The sequence below is a fragment of the Euprymna scolopes genome, chromosome 46 (assembly GCF_053919585.1).
Source record: "Euprymna scolopes isolate OS-2025 chromosome 46, ASM5391958v1, whole genome shotgun sequence".
In the NCBI taxonomy this organism is placed as follows: domain Eukaryota; kingdom Metazoa; phylum Mollusca; class Cephalopoda; order Sepiida; family Sepiolidae; genus Euprymna; species Euprymna scolopes.
Genome location: NC_136527.1, coordinates 73,683,819 through 73,700,193, shown reverse-complemented (window position 1 = coordinate 73,700,193; position 16,375 = coordinate 73,683,819).

Genomic DNA, 16,375 nt, shown 5'->3' with positions numbered 1-16,375 from the left:
TAAAAAATTTGAAAATTAAACAAAAAAAACGTTTACAAGTGTTTTTGATATAGATGTACATAAGAATACTTTGATAAGTATGTTTTAACTTAAATAGGGATGGTATAATAAAATTGTGGGGTCTGCGTTCGTGCTTGGCCTCCATAGAATGAAAATAGGCACAAACTTTAATAAAAACTTTTCATATCTATCTGCGTAAGTATACTTTGATAATTATGTTTCAGTTTGAAGAAATATGGTATAATAAAATTATGGGGTGTTCGTTCGCGCCTGACTTCCATAGAATGGAAATATGTCACAAAGTTTTACAAGGTTTTTTAATATAGATCCACAGAATATTGTGATAAGTTTTTCAGTGTGAACAGGTATGGTATAATAAATTATGAGGTTTATCTATTTTATTTTTACTTTCATCATATTTTGCTTTGGTTTTGATATCCCCAAATTTGAAGCTATCTCTTTACAACCCTTCCTTTTCATAACCTATCATACTTTCATAAATCAGAGTCCATTTTCTGTAGGCTGTTTTTGAACCCAGTCAACGACGGGTACTTTTGCTAGTATTAAAAATAAAATTATATACTATTAAAATATTTTTTAAATATTAAAAATAAAATTGAATTAACTACTATTAAAATATTTTTAAATATTAAAAATTAAATTAAATAAATATAGAAAAGTGATCCTCCCCCACTTTTTAAAACTATAATTTCTTCATATAATCTTTACTAGAATTTTAAACGTTATTTTCCTTTTTGACTCAAAAACCTGTAGTGGAAAGATACTGCAGCTTTACCAATGTTTCAGTCATAGTCATTTGTTTTCCCAGTTTAGCATTTAAATTACAAAATATCTGATATCTCCCCAAAACCTCTGGTTTTAATGGAAGGGAGACTAAAACTTGCTCGATCCCATTTGACTGGAGATAGACTTCTCTTTGGGCTACTGCACTGTCTGGAAAAAACAACAATTTTCATTATTTCAGCTGTTTTGAAAGCTTTCCAAACGGATTATATGCATCGTCACGCTGGGCTTAATTTTGGACTCCATTCTCTCTAAAAAAGTATTTTTGCATTTTGGATAAACTTGGGAGAACTTTCATGCAAGCTGAAATATTATGCGCGGTTTGCTTTTATATTTTTTTACATATCCAATATTTTTTCATTTCTTTTCTTGGCAATTTATAACTACAATAAATTGCGGTTTCACTTAATGCCATAACTAGCAAATTCTAGCATTGCTACAGATATAATTTGCTGATTTCTTTATGTTCTCTGATGAGAAGAATAACAAGAATAGCATTCTTTGAAACTCCGTGGAATAAGGACTTTGTAAATTGTTTTCTTGGAGTATATATATATATATATATATATTCCTCAAAACCTCTGGCCTTGATGGAGGGGGATACTAAAACTTGCTGCTATGGTTTCAAATGAGCTAAAATAACAGCAAGGGGAGACTTGATTCCAAATATTTTTCATATGTTATATCTCCCCTCTTTGATTTTCATACATAAAGTAAATTTCACAATGTATCAGGATTATTTGACACTGGAGATATTCATAATCGTACCCTGTTTCCAAAAGAGGGGATATATAACATATGAGAAATATTTGGAATCAAGTCTCCCCCTTGCTGTTATTTCAGATCATTTGAAATAGCAGCAAGTTTTAGTCTTGCCTCCATCAAGGCCAAGGGTTTGGAGGGAAAAAAAAAAAAATATATATATATATATATATATATATAAATAAATCAAATAAGAGACGTGTTACATTTTACACTTTAAAGCCAAATAAGAACGCACATTTTTTTTTTTTTAACCTTTATAAAATAAACGTTTATTTTATAAAGGTTTTATAAAAAAATTTATTTGGCTTTAAAGTGTTAAATGTAACACGTCTCTTATTTGATTTTCAAATTTCACTCAACGCCTTTAATGGATAAACCTACCCAGACTTTGCGACCACGCGTAATTATCCGGCTACAGAAAAACCACAGCTAACATCAGGTGAACTTAACTTAAAATTCTTCCATTCAAGATCATGACGAAGAATAAGAGGAATATATATATACACACATTGAAAAAGGAGTGTATATCTCCGAAATATATCTCTCTCTTTAAAAATAAACATTCGTTTATTTTATAAAGGTTAAAAAAAAAAAAAAATTCACGTTGTTATTTGGCTTTAAAGTGTTAAATGTAACAGGTCTATTATTTGATTTTCAAATTTCACTCGACACCTTTAATGGATAAACCTACCCAAATATATCAGTCCTCGTGCAAAAGCGCAGGACACAAAATGTTTTAAATAATAATAATAGAATAACAATAATATCAAAGTCTTTCGCTAGCGAGGACTACTATTGAGCGTAGCCAGTTATACACTCCTTTTGAAATTTTCATCTCTATTTTCCTCCGTCATCTACTTAATATTTTTAATGCAACCTACATGAAATATGTTCCTTATTAAATTGTAAAGATTTTCTATTCTGAAAGAAGTTTTAAAAAAATTTAATCTAAAAAAGTTATTTTAAAGTTTTTTGTTAAAAAAATTCAGATTTTCTTATTATTCAGACATGCATGACAAAGAGGGAGTTGCAAAAAAGAGTTGTGGTATGAGGAGAATTACGAACTGAAACAGAGAATATTCAGACCTGTAATAATACAAAGAGGGGGTTGCAAAAATGAGATGTGGTGTGAGGAGAAATACAATCTGAAATAGAGAGGCGGAGAGTTTTTATAAATACATACAAAAGCACATTCATCTTTTTTTTAATCCAAATTAATAAATTTATTAATATAATCTTAAAAAGATACGATACAAGTTAGAAAAGCATTTCATCCAAGGCATGAAAACTGTTAAACAAAATGTTTTTACTATAGGCTTTAAAAATAAAGGTACAAGATTCAATTTGAAATTTATTTATCTTCAAAGTGCACTTTTATACATTTTACAAAGTAAGGTATTAAATTTTTATACCTTACTTTGTAAAATTTATAAACGTGCACTTTGAAGATAAATAAATTTCAAATTGAATCTTGTACCTTTATTTTTAAAGCCTATAGTAAAAACATTTTGTTTAACAATTTTCATGCCTTGGATGAAATGCTTTTCTAACTTGTGTGCATATATATATATATATATATATATATATATATATTCGCCCTTTGGAAGGTCTTGTTTTTAATCCTTCAGGGAGACTAGCCGCCCTCCTCACCAAACAAGTCTGGTGGGGGAACCAGTTTAGTCGCCGGTGACCCGACCATGAGGCAGGTAGTACTGGGTTACATGGTACCAGTAGCACATGACATGACCTGACACAAAGGGTGAATGAACTCTTTTTCTGGGTCAACGGCCAACTAGCACCGTGTATATTTGTGTGCGTGTATATGTGTATTGGGGTGGAGAGGGCTCCCGTAAGCCGTGGTGAAGGCAACCTTTCTAGGAGAAGCAAATCTCTGATTTAAAAAAACTATAAAGCGGAAGACCATTACCCGCATTAAGCTGGTCTGCAGTTTAAATTGTTACTGGCTATCTTGCTCTTGCTTGTTGCTGGATCTCAACATTTTGAACTGAGAGAGAGACTTAGCTGTCGTACAAAGCTAAGACTCTATAACATCATATTTGTATAGATACTCCCTCAGGCATTTGGGCTCATGGATTTTAAATGTCTGAGGGAGTGGCACTCGTCTGACAAGACGTTGCAATCATCATATATATATATATATATATATATATATATATATATATATACATACAATCTTTTTTAACAATTTTATAAGTTCTAAATCTCAGCGACAATTGATCAGAATTAAACAAAAGTGAAGGCTCGTTGGAAAGGTAATGACCTGAATTGTGTAAGGTCACACATTAAGAGGATCATCCATCATCGAGCCTTTCTGTTGGCATGTTTTTTACAGCCATAATATGTTTCAGTAAAGGTGCAGTGTCTTTCCACTCTCAAAAAATCCTTTAAAATTTCCGCTAGTATAGGTTTTCGGGAGGGGGGGATTGAAAACGAAAGTAACGTTTAAAATTCCAGGAAGCGAGTAGTTTCCAAGATATGAAGAAATTATAGGTTCAAAAAGTGTGGGATCTAGATTCTAATTTAACGTAAAATTGTAACGAAGCCGGGCGACACCGGATAACTTTGCTTCCTAGGTTGAGGGTGAGTGGGATGGAGCTGGGCGAGAGGTCTCAGTTCCATCTCGTGAGAAACCAACGACTTGTCATCGGGTGACAAGTAAATTATTTGGAGTTCAAAAGGGTCAGGAAAGATGAGCCAGATGCCTGGTTAGTGAGGGAAATGCAAGGAGGTCAGGGGAGGGTCGACGAGTAAGTCGACCACGAGTGTAAACGATAACATGATTCACTTAAGCCAACAAGTTGAGGGTGACGAGAGAGAACGAACAATCCCCGAAAACAATTGAATTAGTCATTCTAATTTCAAAGGGACAAATTGGTTAAATGCCTAGACAGATAACTAATTCTCGGAATTGAATCGAAAGGGGGTCGGTTGGGAAGGTAGAGAGAGAGAGAGAAAAAATTATGATTACTGTCGAATAGAGAGGTTGGGCCGACTACGGAAGGAAGGGAGCATGACGTTTAATAAAACTACTGCGGAGATAGACGAACAAGGAGAATCGGGCAGTCTGTCGAACAGAGAAGTTGGGAAGCTACGCGTGCCGCCAGCCTCTTCTAATTAAGACGAAGAGAATTAACAAGACGATCATTACTTAGAGTTTTGTAAAATACACTGTGGGGGTTGCATTCCAAGCCTGACGAAGTATAAGTGACGAGCCAAGCCTTGATGTATACCGAATCACTAAATGAACAGCCTAAAACTATCCTCATCGTTGTTGATTGTTTCCATTTATACTTGTGAAGACTGCCCTTCGATTTCAGCATAACCAAACTTGACTTTCCAGCCATCGCAGACAAAGAGAGACGGCCACCGACGAGAAGACGATCACGACCGAAATTACCAAGAAATCTCGATTGGGCGTTAAAACACTAGACGGCCAGATACCAACGTCCAATTCGGAGAGACTCAGTAGAATAGGGAGAGAGACGGATGCTTGTGCGGGGTCCGAGGCTCGAAGGAGCGAAAATATAGCCAACCGTCCTTAGGGTTAGTGTGCGTCGTTTTTCACCGTGCGCGCGCGACCCCTGCGAGGGAGAAAGGGTTATAAAATGAACGTCCACTTTTATAGCTTTTTTTCTTTTTTGAGGAGTATACTAGGTTAGAATACACACCGTAGAAAACTCGGAAACAGAAAAATTCTACATAGGAAGCACTTCAATGATTTTTAAAAACCGATTCTACGGCAACACATGGGCCTCACCATCGGATATAGTTTTAGGTCATATCCAGGACCAGATGATGTTGTTGATGATAATGGAAAAAGTTATGTAAAAAAGATAAAAAAAAAAAGAAACAGAAGAACAAAAGAAAAAGAAATAACACGAGAAAGAATGAAAGAAAGAATGAAAGAAAGAATGAAAGAAAGAATGAAAGAGTAGACGAAGGGTAAAGAAGTAGAATAAAAAAAGATGAAGTAGAAAAAGAAGAAAAAAACGAAGAAGAAAAATGGAAACAAGAAAAAGGAGAGGAAGTAAAAGATAGAGTAGAAGAAAAGAAAGGAAGTAGAATAAAAAAAAAAGGAAGCGGAAGTAGAAGAGAGAAATATTATGGTTAAAAACGTAATAAAAATAAGGGGAAGTAGAAAAATAGGGAATAGAAGAAGCGGAAGTAGATTAAGAATTAACAGTATGCCCTGTATTTAAGAATTCAGGTGATCGCTCATCCTCCTTTAAGTACAGGCCAATAAGTCTCCTGTGCGTCATGAGTAAGTTGCTAGAATCTGTGTTAAATACAGAAGTAATCAAACATCTCAACAAAAATAACCTTCTTAGTGACACTCAATATGGTTTCCGTTCTGCTAGATCTACAGCAGATGTCCTTACAGTTATATCGCATAGGATTAGCAAATCTCTCGACGGTGGCAATCTTTCTTGGGCAATTGCTCTTGACATATCTAAAGCCTTTGATAGGGTATGGCATAAAGGTTTACTTCATAAGATCGCTAGCTATGGTATAGCTGGAAAAGTCTTCTCAATTATTAAATCATTTCTTTCTGATAGGTTCATAAGAGTAGTAGTTGAGGGGCAAAAATCAGAAGCTCACAGTATTAATGCCGGTGTCCCTCAGGAATCCATCCTGGGCCCAACTCTTTTCCTGATCTACATTAATGATCTTCCAAATCATATCCTTACATCATTTGTAGACATTTATGCTGATGACACTACCATTTATGGTACCACATCTAAGACAGTAAACGACCAAGTTCTCTCCAATTCTCTCTCCTCTGATCTTGAGCACGTAGTACAATGGGGAAAAGAGTGGCTGGTTACTTTTAATACATCTAAAACCAAGCTTCTCTCTTTACATCATCAACATTCTAATTCACATTTGTCATCAATTGAAATGAATGGCTCTCGTCTTCAGGAGGCCTCAAGTTTTGACAAGCTTCTGGGCTTGACCATTACTCCTGATCTTAAATGGAACACGTATATCAAATCTGTTGCCAAGGCCGCTGGAAAAATGGTGGGATCTTTCTATCGATCCAGTAGATATCTCACTGCTGATGCTATCCTCTACCTATATAAGAGCCAGGTACGTCCAAGGATGGAATACTGTTGCCACATCTGGGCAGGAGCTGCTAGAAAGGACTTGTCCTGCCTTGATAGAGTTCAAAATAGACTTCGTAGCCTCGTAGGAGATGTCCTTTTCTCTTCCCTGCAACCTCTATCTCACAGAAGAGATGTTGCGAGTTTGTCTCTGATGTATCGTTATTTTCATGGAAAGTGTTCAACTGAGCTTCAATCTATGGTCCCCCCTCCCCAAACTTTCACAAGAAACACTCGTCTAGCTGTAAACACTATCAATAATTTCCCCCACTCTTTATCTGTGCCTAAACCTAAACATAGATTCCATGAACAAAACTTCTTTCTTAGAAATGCACGCCTGTGGAGTTGTCTTTCGTTTTCCTGCTTTCCGGCTGACTACAATATGGTTGTGTTCAAGTCTAAAGTAAATAAGTTCTTGATGAGCCGTTCCATATAAGTTATTAAATTTACCAAATTTTCATTACTAATGATTACTATATTGACCAATTTCTACTGTACACTCTTTAACCCTTATCCTTGAGTGGCCTCTGGGCCTTGATAATGTGGTGATGCCTTTGTAAAAAAAAAAAAAGAATAAGAAGTGAAAATGAGAGCAAGGAAGTAGTAGAAGACGTTAGCCCAAAAAAAAAGAAGAAAACGTAATGTAGAAGAAAGCAGAAAAAAAAAAAACGATTCTACGGCAACACAGTATCTAATGACTATTAAAGCATATGTTACCGACACCTCACTCTCGGTACACTACTGGAGGCTAATCGAGCCAAACAAAACACCTTCAATCGAATGGAAAATTCTTAGAAAGGCTTGACATGTAGTTCACGGCCAGAAGAGAAGATGTAGGGTAAGAAAACTACGGAAACATTGTAGCTTAAAGCTTATTTTTCTACAGCTTGGTTAATTATGGACTCAAATATTTAGGCGAAAAGCGGGAGAAGGCTAACGAGGCGATAATTTAATGAGTCGGTTCTTTTGCCAGAATTCTTGAAAATTGGTACCACAGAAGCGGTTTTCCAGCAGTCAGGAAAGCCCGTAAATAGAAAAACTAAAAATTGAATTCTTTAGCTGCTTATTTAAACAAAAAATGTTAAGAAAACATGACGTTTCTGAACGTTGCTACACCACTAATTCTTAGAAAGACTAAAACATGTAGTTCCCTAACTTCACCCGGTTTCCTATGGTTAGCGGAGAAATACGAGATTCTTAGTTTTAAGGACGGGGATAAATTACTAAATGTAAAAGGTGAATTGACTATAAACTGCAAGCGCTTTGGTAGCTACGCTTTAAATAAACTATAAAATAACTAATAGCAACCCCCACCCCACCCCCCACAGTAGTAACCGTAAACTCACTTCCAATATCTTAAGGCTAAAGGATAAGGGTGATTAGCAACTGTCTGATATAAGAGGACTTTGTCCCCACATTGATCAAAGCTGATTGGTTCTGGACGTTTCCCGGCGCGATGCGGAGAACATTGTTCGTTGTTAACTTTGAATTAGTTTCGCTTTTTATACGAAAAAGCCCAATCAACACGCGAGAAGCCAAAATAGCAATAATTTTGCAAAAGTCGATGCAAATAAATCTATACGCTATTATATAGGACCTATATAAACAGTTGTAAGCGATCGTAACGAACCCGGGACCGTGTGCGAACGAAGCCTTTGCGAGACATATACGAAATGATCACACGCATTTTGCCTTTTATATATATAGATATATATGTTGCAATTAAGGTTATATGAATGTTGCTACACTTGATATGATATACTCAAGATGTTAAGGTTGTTGGACAAATAGTAGCCTTTTTTTTTACATAGTCAGCACTTATCAAGGTCAAGAGGCCACTCGAGAATAAGCATTAATGAGTGTACAGTAGTCCAAGGGACAATATCATAATACTCGTTAGTAGTGTAAATTTGGTAATTTGGATTTCTTAAGGGGAATAGCTCATCAAGAACTTGTTTACATTGGACTTGAAGATGACTGAATTGTAGTCAGCTTGGAGAAGAGAGTGCCACAGGCGTGCGGTTCTAAGAAAGAAGCCACTCAAGGATAAGGGTTAATTAAACAGAAGAATTCTACATAGGTAGCACTTCAATGATTTTTAAAAACCGGTTAATGAGTGTACTGTAGTCAATGGGATAATGTCATAGTAATTGCTAGTAGTTGGAATTTGGTAATTTGGATTACTAAAGGGAACGGTTCAACAAGAATTTGTTTATGCTGGACTTGAAGACGACCAAATTGTAGTCAGTTGGAAAACAGACAAACGGAAGACAGTTTCACCGGTGTGCAGTTCTAAGAAAGAAGCTTTGTTCATGGAATCTACGTTTAGGTTTAGGCACAGATAAAGAGTGTGGGAAATTATTGATAGTGGTTTCAGCTAGACGAGTGTTTTTCATGAAAGTTTGGCGAGGGAGGACCATGGATTGGAGCTCAGACGAGCACTTGCCATGAAGATAACGATAAAGCAGAGACAAACTCGCAACATTTCTTCTGTGAGAAATAGGTTGCAGAGAAGAGAAAAGGGCATCGCCTACTAGGCTACGAAGTCTTCTTCAAAACCCAATTTAAAAAAAGAAAAAGAAAAACAAGCAAAAATGAAAGTAAAAAAAAATCTACTGAAAAATGTAGGGTAGGTATAGTTGTTATTATTTTTTTTTCATTACAACCTTAACGGCATGTCATGTGTATCCGTTTATTATTAAAAGTTTTTGTTGGTTGTGGAGTTTGTCCCGGTAACAGGTGATTGATTGAAAAAAAAAAAAAAATAGAATAAATAAATAAAAAAATTTTAAAATATGTAAAAAGTTTTTTTTAATTAAAAAAAAATAAAATAGAATAAATAAAAAAAATTTTTTTAAATATGTCAAAAAAAATTTTTTAAATTAAAAAAAAATAAATATAAAAAAGGGCAAATTACACATCACTAAGGCAGTAGTTTCGACAATGTAAAATACCCAAGTTCAGATCTCGCATGAATATTTTTTAAACTGGATAATTTTTATGAATGTAAAACAACCAACATGATATATAAAAACAAAACTTTTTTAAAATATAAATACAAGGTGGAATTATGAATTTGTCGCCCTAAAGAAAACAACACTACAAATATATTTTTAAACTTTTATTGAAAAAATCGGGTTTGTATTACTGTACACATAGATTCGAAAAAGTTGTCAAAAAATAAATATATAACAAATAAATGTTATCAAAGGCAAGATAAGTTACTTTTCTACCAAACTGGATATATTTTTCGTGTTTTTATTCAATTTAACATGTTTATTCAGCTCGAAAAACATAGTGTTTACCGATGTATTGGATAATTCAAAATGGCGCCCGACTCTCTCTTTAACACGGTAAGTTCGGGAAAAGGTGTTATAAATAATAAACTAGACAAAATACTGTTAGAAATTCGCTCAATATATATTACCGTGACATAAGTTGACATATATTCGGTGTTTTTTTAATAGTATTTTGTCTAGTTTATTATTTATAACACCTTTTCTCAAACTTACCGTGTTAAAGAGAGAGTCGGGCGCCATTTTGAATTATCCAATACATCGGTAAACACTGCATGTTTTTCGAGCTGAATAAACATGTTACATTGAATAAAAACGCAAAAAATATATCCAGTTTGGTAGAAAAGTAACTTATCTTGCCTTTGATAACATTTATTTGTTATATATTTGTTTTTTGACAACTTTTTCGAATCTATGTGTACAGTTAATACAAACCCAAAAAATAAATTCCGTTAACTTGATTTTATAGTAGAGCTGACATCTATTCAATGTATCCACCTTCAGCCTCAATCACCGCTTCAATAAAGTGCCGGACGGAGCTCAGCGAATACTCTGCAGATGGCAGCGATCAGGCTGGCTGTGATATTGTTGGAGGTCATGTTGATGATGTTCCAGCGGGCTCAGGTTGAAGCCAAGCATGGGTCTCTTTGAACTTGTGGGCCGGCGTCAAGACCTGCTGCTACACCCATTTATTCAATGTAGCTGCCTTCAGCCTCAATACGGGTCTGGAACTGGAAACATGCCTTTTCCACAAGCGCCGCTAGGAGCTTGGTGAATACTTAGCAAATCAGGCTCGCTTTGGTGTTGTGGGAGGTCATGTTTTTTTTTTTTTTTATTACATTTTCACCCCAAACAAGACACATTGCCACTTTGGTGTAGGGGGCTACTATCAGGGGAAACATCTAATGGGGTACTATGTAGGGATTTGGGCAGCGAGATGTTGGTTCACGTTGCACTTGAACTTCTGCACGTCAGTACAGTTAGGGAAGCAGGGACCTGGAATGGAATTCCAAAGTCTAGCAGTTCTGGGGAAGAAACTTCTGGAGTAGAAAGATCTTTTACATCTAGGGATCTCTACAGTGTGGGGGTGGGATTTTGCAGCCTGTTCGGTCTGTCGAGGGTGTCTACGTCGTGGCGGGCACAAGTGCTTGCAGTTCGTCAGAGCATTCACCATTAAAATACTTGTAGAACAGGCAGAGGAATGCAACGTTTCGTCGATGGGACAGAGGCTGAAGCGTAGATGCCAGTTCAGGGCCTATCAGATTTGCGACTTTCTTTTGAACCTTGTCAAGGAGCGAGAGACTCGTAGCCGATGTTTGTGATGTTCTTGATGTATGACCAAATGAAGTAGTTCAGCAGTTTCAGGTCAGGGAAGGAGGGAGGTGTGGGGCAGTGAGAGAAGGGTACAAAGTTGTAGCACGCCTTCTGAAGCCAAACCTGGGTCTCTTTGGACTTGTGGGCCTGCACTACAGCTACACCCAGGGTCTGCCAGCAGCCACCTGATTGCACCTGGGGATCACCACTATTTTCAGCACATCCAGGTACACTTTGGTGTTGACTTTCAAGCCGACTTTGAAAAATGTGAGGTGGCATGATGTGTCACTCACTTGAAACCACGCGAAAGACCATAACCGTGGCTGGAAACTTTGTTTTCATCACCCTGTTATTCGTGGCAATCCAGCAATGCATTTTGAGGGTGCTGGCAATGGTCCTGTTGTCATAACTTGGATCGGCAGAGAGCAGGAGTTGTACAGCGGCACATCTCCAATCTCGCTCGTTGAACATTGTGTCACTTTCAGACATGATAGAAGGCTCCTATCGCTCTTGGGGTTTGTACACAACTGGTCAACTCGTAGATGGTCTGCAATGAAAAAAAGACAACTGGTTTTCATCAAATGGAAATGGAATCCTGTCGTCTTTTCTAGGGCAACAATTTTATCTTTCCACCTTGTATTTAACAAAAGAAGAAATTAGACCTTGCAACTCTCATTTTATTTTTTTTAGCTCCCACATTCCGTGAACAATATTTCTGACAAAGAAAGAAGAATTGCTGTTTTCTGGGTTGGAGTCTATCCCGTCTAACATTTATTATTGGCAAGTTTTTGACCTTGAAGTCCTCATTTTTTTATTAGCTCTTTAAATGAAGTAGCTTTATGCCTTGTCTGGAGCGACTTCTCTAAAGCAAAAAAAAAAAAAAAATCATAAAAAGTAATCAGTATTAGTTCTAAATGAATTATTTTTTTTAGTATTTCTGCACTTATCGTACCGCGCTGAAATAATAACATTATTTAGAAAGCCGTTCTTAATATGGATAGGAAAATGCAAACGGCACTAACCCTATTTGGGTTTAACTGGGTTTCTCCAAAGGAGGAAGTTCCATGGGAGTATGAAATTCACAAACGGTCCCCTGTCACATATATATCCCCGTTAGTGGATATGACGATGTTAGGTTTTTGCAACTCTTGCAGGGAGATGTCGACATCCTCCTACGTACAGCACCTGGTATTATTTAAAAAAAAAAAGAAGTGATTTGATCCGGGAATCTTAAATGGGACGAACCCTGATGTGTTTGCAATATGCGGGTGAATAAAAACTCTGGCTAGGATTAGCATAGACTACCCAATTAAAGGAGATGACGACGTTAGGGGTTTTTGCAACACTACCTACATACGGCGCCTGGTATACCCCAATTGGTCACCCATTTTAGTTATGACCAGGCTCAACGTTGCTTCGGGAACGCTGATCATGCAGTGATAATGGTTGAAATCGCCCTAAACTCTAGACCCAAAACTGAAGAGCCAGTGCTCAAAACAACGAGATATTATAATAAGGCTGACTGGGAAGCCATCAGGGAACTAATTAGAGATGCTCCATGGAAAAATATTTTCTCTCTCCCTGCTGAACAGTGTGCAAACGAGACCACTGACTGGTTCAAAACTGCAATCGAAGCGCATGTTCCCATGCGGAAATTTTATAGTAAGCCCCACTCTCCCCAATGGTTTACGTCGACTTGTGCAACTGCCATTACTCAAAAGCAGCATGCATACCGTAGGTTTAACCGACATAAGTCCAGTTCAAACAGACTGAAGTATATAGAAGCTAGAAATAACGTTAAGAAAGAAATAGCGACAGCTAAGAGAGAATTTACGGAAACCACTAAAAAGCGCATCGAAGCACAAAAACTAGGAACTCGAGACTTCTGGAAAATCTACAACAGTGTAGTAAATAATGGGCAATCGACAATTCCCCCACTAACCAACAATCACGAGGTTGTCTCCTCAGCAACCGACAAGGCTAACATGCTTGCCAGTCGGTTTGCCTCAAACTCCACACTGGACCCTTCCAACCACCCCCTACCTGACTTTCCTATGCGGACAGACGCCACACTAGACGATCTGAAAACCACCCCTGCTCAGGTGCATGCTATCATAAAAAACCTTGACACCTCAAAAGCATGTGGACCCGATCTTATCCCAGCTGTGCTATTAAAAAAGTGCTCAGCCGAAGTAGCTCCAGTTCTCTCCAAACTCTACAACAAATGTCTTAATGAAGCTTGCTTTCCGGGCTGTTGGAAAACTGCTTCTGTTGTACCAGTATTCAAGAATTCTGGTGAAAGGACAGACCCATCAAATTATCGCCCCATTAGCCTCCTTCCACTTTTTGCCAAAATATTTGAGACCATAATTAACCACGCTCTAATCCATCATCTTACAGATGCTAAACTACTGACTGACAAACAATATGGATTTAGACAAGCCCGTTCCACAGCAGACATCCTCACCGTGATCTCTGAACGTATATACCAATCACTGGACAAAGCGGGGGAAGGCAGAGCGGTAGCTCTAGATATATCTAAGGCTTTTGACAGGGTATGGCATGAGGGTCTCCTCAGTAAAATCAGATCATACGGTATCACTGGTAGAATACTTAACATAATTAAATCCTTCTTAGATAAGAGAAAAATCCAGGTAGTCCTCGACGGTCGCACATCTAAACAATATGATATAAATGCGGGAGTGCCCCAGGGTTCTATCCTTGGACCTCTATTGTTCCTGATATTCATAAATGACCTCCCCGACAACATTGCCTCTGAGATGGGTATATATGCTGATGACACTACACTCTATGGCAGACACGACAGGAAGACGAATGAACACATTTCTAAAGAAATGGCAGAAACACTAGAGGAAGACCTCCAATCTGTAGTGGAATGGGGACAAAAGTGGTTGGTCGCGTTCAATGCTGCCAAGACTAAACTAGTTTCATTCAATAATTACAAGAAACCCTCTCTACCACCAATAGCAATGGCCAACGACTCTTTATCTGAGAGTCCATCTTTCAAACTCCTTGGCCTAACGTTCACAGGAAACATGAGTTGGAACAATTACATTGAAGGCATTGCCAGGGCCGCTGCAAGAAAGGTGGGCTCTCTCTACCGTGCTAGAAAACTACTAACACCCGAAAGTATCCTGTACCTCTATAAGGCCACCATTCGCCCATGTATGGAGTATTGCTGCCACATCTGGGCTGGTGCATCTGCTACTAGTCTCTCGCTCCTTGACAAGGTTCAAAAGAGAGTCGCAAATCTGATAGGCCCTGAACTGGCATCTAAGCTTCAGCCTCTGTCCCATCGACGAAATGTTGCATCCCTCTGCCTGTTCTACAAGTATTTTAGTGGTGAATGCTCTGATGAACTGCAATCACTTGTGCCCCCACGACGCGAGCACCCTCGACAAACCCGACAGGTTACTAGATCCCACCCCCACACTGTAGAGGTCCCTAGATGTAAAAGATCTTTTTACTCCAATAGTTTCTTCCCCAGAACCGCAAGACTCTGGAATTCCATTCCAGGTCCCTGCTTCCCCAACAGTACTGACGTGCAGAAGTTCAAGTGTAACGTGAACCGACACCTTGCTGCCCAAATCCCTACATAGTACCCCAGTAGTTGTTGCCCCTGATAGTAGCCCCCTACACCAAAGTGGCAATTTGCCTTGTTTGGGGTGAAAATGTAATAAAAAAAAAAAAAAAAAAAAATCTGACGAGAACCGGTGTGTCAGTATGATTATGCCGTACTAACACGGGGAGGGAAGAATGTTTTTTTAGTTATTTTGTACTTTCACCTAACAATTTAATTAAAATTAGCTATTTTGGACTTTCACCTAACAATTGAATAAAAATTAGCTATTTTGGACTTTCACCTAACAATTTAATTAAAATTAGCTATTTTGGACTTTCACCTAACAATTAAATTAAAATTAGCTATTTTGGACTTTCACCTAACAATTTAATTAAAATTAGCTATTTTGGACTTTCACCTAACAATTTAATTAAAATTAGCTATTTTGAACTTTCACCTAACAATTATATTAAAATGAGCTATTTTGGACTTTCACCTAACAATTTAATTAAAATTAACTATTTTGGACTTTCACCTAACAATTTAATTAAAATTAGCTATTTTGGACTTTCACCTGACAATTTAATTAAAATTAGCTATTTTGGACTTTCACCTAACAATTTAATTAAAATTAGCTATTTTGGACTTTCACCTAACAATTTAATTAAAATTAGCTATTTTGGACTTTCACCTAACAATTTAATTAAAATGAGCTATTTTAAACTTTCACCTGACAATTTAATTAAAATTAGCTATTTTGGACTTTCACCTGAACATTTAATTAAAATTAGCTATTTTATACTTTCACCTAACAATTTAATAAAAATTAGCTATTTTGGACTTTCACCTAACAATTTAATTAAAATTAGCTATTTTGGACTTTCACCTAACAATTTAATTAAAATTAGCTATTTTGGACTTTCACCTAACAATTTAATTTAAATTAGCTATTTTGGACTTTAACCTAACAATTTAATTAAAATTAGCTATTTTGGACTTTCACCTAACAATTTAATTAAAATTAGCTATTTTGGACTTTCACCTAACAATTTAATCAAAATTAACTATTTTGGACTTTCACCTAACAATTTAATAAAAATTAGCTATTTTGGACTTTCACCTGACAATTTAATTAAAATTAGCTATTTTGGACTTTCACCTGACAATTTAATTAAAATTAACTATTTTGGACTTTCACCTAACAATTTAATTAAAATTAGCTATTTTGGACTTTCACCTAACAATTTAATTAAAATTAGCTATTTTGGACTTTCACCTAACAATTTAATTAAAATGAGCTATTTTAAACTTTCACCTGACAATTTAATTAAAATTAGCTATTTTGGACTTTCACCTGACAATTTAATTAAAATTAGCTATTTTAGACTTTCACCTGACAATTTAATTAAAATTAGCTATTTTGGACTTTCACCTAACAATTTAATTAAAATTAGCTATTTTGGGCTTTCACCTAACAATTTAATTAAAAT